The sequence below is a fragment of the Nelumbo lutea genome, chromosome 3 (genome assembly GCF_056320005.1).
Source record: "Nelumbo lutea isolate HS-2025 chromosome 3, American lotus-T2T, whole genome shotgun sequence".
Taxonomy (NCBI): domain Eukaryota; kingdom Viridiplantae; phylum Streptophyta; class Magnoliopsida; order Proteales; family Nelumbonaceae; genus Nelumbo; species Nelumbo lutea.
In genome coordinates, this window is record NC_142686.1 from 51,273,507 (window position 1) to 51,279,453 (window position 5,947).

At 39.8% G+C, this 5,947-nt stretch overlaps 1 pseudogene across 1 annotated transcript; it reads left to right on the plus strand.

Moving 5' to 3' along the window:
- The first annotated feature begins 3,262 nt into the window (after positions 1–3,262).
- LOC148864921 (serine/threonine-protein kinase BLUS1 pseudogene) lies at positions 3,263–5,638 on the plus strand (annotated as a pseudogene). The gene has a single exon (XR_016110521.1). The product of XR_016110521.1 is annotated as a serine/threonine-protein kinase BLUS1 pseudogene (transcript).
- The last annotated feature ends 309 nt before the right edge of the window (positions 5,639–5,947 follow it).

Here is a 5,947-nt window from a genome sequence, read left to right on the forward strand (position 1 = left end):
CCTATTTCTACAAAACCAGACCTATTAACTAAAGAATCTGGTGCAAAATGTTTTCCATTTTGTAGATGAGGTTTTTCAGTCTTTACAGTCATGAAACAGAACTTTGAGATTGATGTGGCACCTGTTTCTGTCCTTAAAACATTTTTACACTCATGCATTAGTCACTCTTTACAATGAGGTTAATCCCCCTTGGTTTTGATAACTAGAATCTTGGTGAAGCAGCCCACACTCCATAATTCACCATTGCATAGGAGGGTATCCCTGGTATTTTGCAACATACCTATATGGAGCTTTTCCAATTGCTAGCATATGCAGGTCTAATGGCTCCTATGTATTTATTTGTTTGAACAAATCCAAGATCTATGAATAATTATCGTAACCTATTGTCTTAAATTCTAAAATACTTTTGCTTTTATGCTTCCAAAATTGCCATAAACTTATATTATCCTACATACCAATATTGTGGGTTAAATTAGCAAAGAAATGCACAGATTTTTTTTGGCTGCAAACTTAGGTAATACTGTTTTAGAAAGGTTTCATCCTTGTTTTAGAGTGTGAGAGGCATTCTCCAAGTGTACCACTTGTCTCTGGATCTTTAGTATAATGGTAAATTCTAAGGCCTTAGTCAATAAGAATCATCTTAGTGTTATTCTCTATCCTCTAATATATAGAAAAATCAGATAAAGGATAGAACCTTCTTATGACAAAGTTTCTTGTTCTTCTTCAATTTAATGTTATTGTGCTTCCACTTCTGATCTGTAACCTGTGTGCTGATCCTACATATCTCCAGAGTGGTAGGGCTAGATTTACTTATTTGAATAATCTTTTAAATTCCATATTTGTTTCGTCAGATTTTTAATTCCATGTTAGAACATAGCTTATTAGCTCCCTTTTTTTTGGCATATTTCTGGTTGTAGTTTCTGTTCAATGATATATATATTTTTTTTCCATCCATTACATCTCTGTTTGAAAATGTCTTTAACACATCATCTTGATTATCCTCAGATAAAGGTTGTGTATTCACCTTTCAATGGAAATTCTGTCTTTGCATTTGACTCTTACAACTTGCCTGAATGGATGAATTATTATGCATAAATAGTACTTTTTTACCTTCCAAGAAAAATTAAATAGTATTTTCCATTATTTTTCCCCTTTCATTTTTCATTTATTTCAGCCATTGCTATGGACCTAGATGGCATTGTATACATCGTCTCCAATCTTGATGCTAATATCATACTTTCTGTGCTTGAAGTTTTTGCTATATGTAATTGGATTAAAACTGGAAATTGAAATTGCATAGTTGTCCTCACTCTGTTTATGTTACAAAACAATGACATGGTTGTAATGTTTCACCAATCATCACAGACCTATTTGATTGGATTGTGCTTCTCCATGGTACCACAAGGCCTGCCAAGTTCTAATGTCTGCAAAAGCTATTGGGTTAGAGTGGTTTTGTGGATGTATGGTTCATCATCATCATCCATCCATGCCTTATCCCAACTATATGGGATCGACTGCATGAATCCTGTTTCACCAATCCATTCTATTTGAAGTCATATTCACTGTTAAATTATTAGGGCTTAATATTGTGGATGCACGGTTACATTGGTTTAAATGCTTTGACTCTATTCCAGGAATTTGCAGGTACCTATGGTGCTGTGAAGTACATCTTTTGGATGTGGTCACATCTAAATGATTAATTAAACCATTGCAATTCTCATGTGGCTATACTGTCATTGGTTGTATCTTTTTGGGCTTTCTCTTCAGGCTTGGGCTAGAAGCTCCGTAGCTAAGAGGCACCCCACATGAAGATACATATCAAGTTCACTCAAACGAGTCAATGAGTGCCTGAATGGTAAAAGTCAACTCAGAAAATTAAAAAGTATTATTAAATTCTAATTGAGTAGTTGAGTTGAGTGAAAACAAGTTTTGGGTCGACCAATGAGTTCTGAACTGCAACACAAGTCCTTATTGCAGAAAACATAATTTCTATTCTTCCTTTCGTTAGGTTTTCTTGTTGAAACATCGATAGGGATAGATGCTCTGATCAGAACTTAGAACTCACAGAAGAAAATTCTTTTATATTTCTTGGTTAATTGGAGAAACGGTATTGTTCTGTTTTTTCCACGTTGAAGAATAGTACTTTGTTTGGAATAGGATGGAAATGGAGGCTCAGGAAAGGTGGGGATTGAGATTTTGCACCCCATTTTGACGAAGTTTTGGGTTAATTTCATCGCAGAATCTACTTCTATTCGTAGGGTGCAACTTGGGCGGGCCGAACCCAAGCCTGGACTAGCCCAACCTGCAATTTTACTTGGGCTGGGCCTGGGTCCAGAACTTTGGGTTTTCACATTTTATGGGATGGCCTTGGGCCTAGCCATTAGGTAGCCCAAGCCCAACCTGAGCCCGGCCCCGATATACACATACATAGATTGCATACATAAAAACATACATACACACATGTTTGTCAAATTTCATTGCAGACCAGACCTGGGTTGAACAAATTGGGTCTTGATCTTGGGCTCAGTCTGGGCTTGGGCCTTAGACCCAATTTTTTAGGATTGGGCCTACATAGACCTTAAACCTGGCCCAGCCCGCTTACCCGACTTGCATTTGCAACCCTATCCATTAGTATTTGTGCATCCAGAGTCTGTAACCCGTAATCCAAAGATTCCAAACGCATCTCTCTCTCTCTCTCTCTCTGGTTAATGGCCAAGGCGTAAGGCAGGTTTGGTCCATCTACACCGTCTCAGATTGGACTCCTACAGATCACAGTCCTAGAAGATGGTCCGTTGTACATAAAGCACATGTGAACGTGAAGAAGTCCTTTACTGAGCTCACGAGATTTCCCCCTCCCCTTCCTCAGTCTTTAGCTTAAAGAGAGATGTCGACTGATTCCAGCACTTTTTTAGTTTTTACGGTGGAGCGATTACTTGGTGGCCGTTTGATATAACAGCCATGTGGTTGGGCTCAATCTGAGTGCTCCACTCCGTCGTCTTTTAATGAACAAACCATTCATTCAGTCCAACAGTTAAGCTGAGCACTTAACTGTAATAACGGCTCAAGTCCGCTACCTGTCACTAGAGGAGAGTAGTTCACAGCCTCGGCCTAAGACCATCTTTGTCAACTGTAAGCTGAAACTTCCATACTTGAGAGAGACAGCTTTAAAAGCCTGTAACAAGTAAGACCATCTTTGGCTCTCTTTCGCCATAAAACTTAAAAGAGAAGAGCAGCTCACCTTCACGAGCTCACCTTTAGAGATACAACTGTATGCCTTTAACGGCCTATCACATTCACATATTCATGGCTCTTCTTTCTCAGTCCTTCACAAGAAAAGTGACTAGAAATTAACATTCCCAATCTGTCCTCTTCATTTAAAGCTCCAAATTTCTCAGTGAAACTCGTCCCAACAATCCATTTGTATTCTGAAGAGAGAAACTAAGTTTAGAACCCACGCATCCATGGCTCAAGACAACATGGAACCTCGACAGCAGACTCAATACCCTCTCAACCCGAGCTCCTACAAAATATTTGCAGTGATTGGAGATGGGGTAAGTGCAATTGTCTACAAAGCTTCCTGTCTGCCCATGAACTCATCCACTGTGGCAATCAAGGCAATTGATCTTGATCGATCCAAGGCCGACTTTGATGATATAAGAAGGGAAGCCAAAACTATGTCCCTACTCTCTCACCCAAACATCCTAGGAGCCCATTGTTCATTCACAGTTGATCGTCGTCTATGGGTGGTGATGCCCTTCATGTCTGGTGGGTCTCTTCAATCTATCATGTCTACGTCTTTTCCTGATGGTTTGCCTGAGCCTTGCATAGCTATTGTTCTAAGAGAAACCCTTAATGCTCTCATGTATCTCCATGGACAAGGCCAGCTCCATCGAGATATCAAAGCTGGTAACATCCTTGTTGATTCAGATGGTTCAGTTAAGCTCGGTGACTTTGGTGTCTCTGCTTCAATCTATGAACCTAGTCCATCTTGTTCACTGCCATCTTCTTTAAAATTCAACGATGTGGCAGGTACTCCTTATTGGATGGCACCAGAAGTGATACATTCACATAATGGGTACAGTTTCAAGGCTGATATCTGGTCATTTGGGATTACTGCTTTAGAGCTTGGACACGGTCGACCTCCTTTGTCTCATCTTCCACCTTGGAAGTCTCTGATGATGAGATTCACCAACCGATTCCGGGATTATGAAAAGAACAAGAGCTACGAGACAGATAAAAATAAAAAGTTCTCAAAGAATTTCAAGGAGATGATCAAGGCTTGTCTGAACCAAGATCCATCCAAGAGACCCACTGCAGAAAAATTGTTGAAACATCCATTCTTCAAGAACTGCAAGAGCTCAGACTTCCTCATCAAGAACCTGTTGCAAGGATTGCCAACAGTTGAGAAGAGGTATAAGAAAATTAAACAAGATCATCCTCCACCAATCATCTACTTTGAGGAAACCCACCATGAAGATGATACTGAAGAATCCAAGCATAGGAGGATAAGTGGGTGGAACTTCAATGAGGAAGTCTTAGAGTTTGATCCTATTTTCCCCACTGAGAAAGAAGAAAGTTCCTCTCAGTCTCAAACTGCAAATGAAGACTCTATTGTCAAGCGAGTACAGTTTGGTGGAGAACTAATCATCAATGAACATGATCTATCTCCAACACCTTCAACTCAGATTAAGGATGAAACTGATGATGAACATGCCAAACAGAGTGAGGCTACAGTTGCAGATAACAAAGAGATCAATGAGACCATTTTGACCACATCAAGCAATATTAATCTTGACTCTGGTAAACATGAAAGCAAAGTAATCAACCATGGAATTCAACAAGGTAAAGCTGAACCTATCTATGGTGATTTAGGTAAACAATTGAACATCCAACAAATGGAAATCAATGGAAGTTTTAATCCAGCATGTCTACATGAAGGACCACCAAAGTTGAATTGGCCTACCTTAGTTAGTGGACTGGAATTCCTTCAACAAAGTTTGGATGAGGAAAGGGATATGGTTACGGCTGTGGTGGATAGAATTCGTATAGAGGGAATTGGGTTTGGTGCCAGTCATGAAGAACACTGCAACTGGCTAAGAAGGGAACTCGAGGCAGCAAAGAAGAGGGTCAGCTTCCTGGAAGAGCAGTTAGAAAGATTGACTACAATCCAGCCTGCCAGCCCCAACTCCAACAACAACACTAGTGGAAGCAATGGCAACGGTGCAAAGTAGCCTCAGTAAGCATGGGAATTTTTTCTTCTCTTATTTTCTTCATCATCATCTAAGCTGTCTTAACTATATGGGGTTAGTTACATGAATCCTGTTTCACCATTCTGTTCTGTCCAATTCCATGTCGATTGTCAAATTGTGAGTACTTAAATCATTTCTTACCATTTCAACCTATGTGCTTTTCAGTTTGCCCCTAGCTCTTCTAAGTTCTAACCCCTTCAACTTGCAACAGATCACTTCTTCTAGGCTTAGTTTGTGAAGAGAACAAATGTAAACATGTACAGTGCAAATACAGGGTTTAAGAATACAAAATACAAGGTTGTGCATTGTGCATATTTGTATTTGTACTCTTCCCAATCTGAGCTATAGCTTTTTGGTTGTTTTTATATATGTAAAGCAAGCAGCCTCTATAGCATGCATCAATCACCATCTGGTCTTTGTTTGTTATGAATTTACATCAAGCAAAAAGGGATAGCAATCCAAATCTGCTAGTTACGATGATGTCATCATCGGGAGATGTTCTCAATACATGGTGGGGATGTGCTGTGGGACATTGTGGGGCGCCCTCTTGTGGGGTGCAGATGTGAACTCCCAAAATCCCTCCCAAATGAGCCTGAATCTCCTACACTCACATTGGTGTGTGCAGGGGTGCTCTTCCATTCAAGGTTTTACACATCAGCCAACACAAATTCAAATTTTCACATGTGCAAAGTTATTTA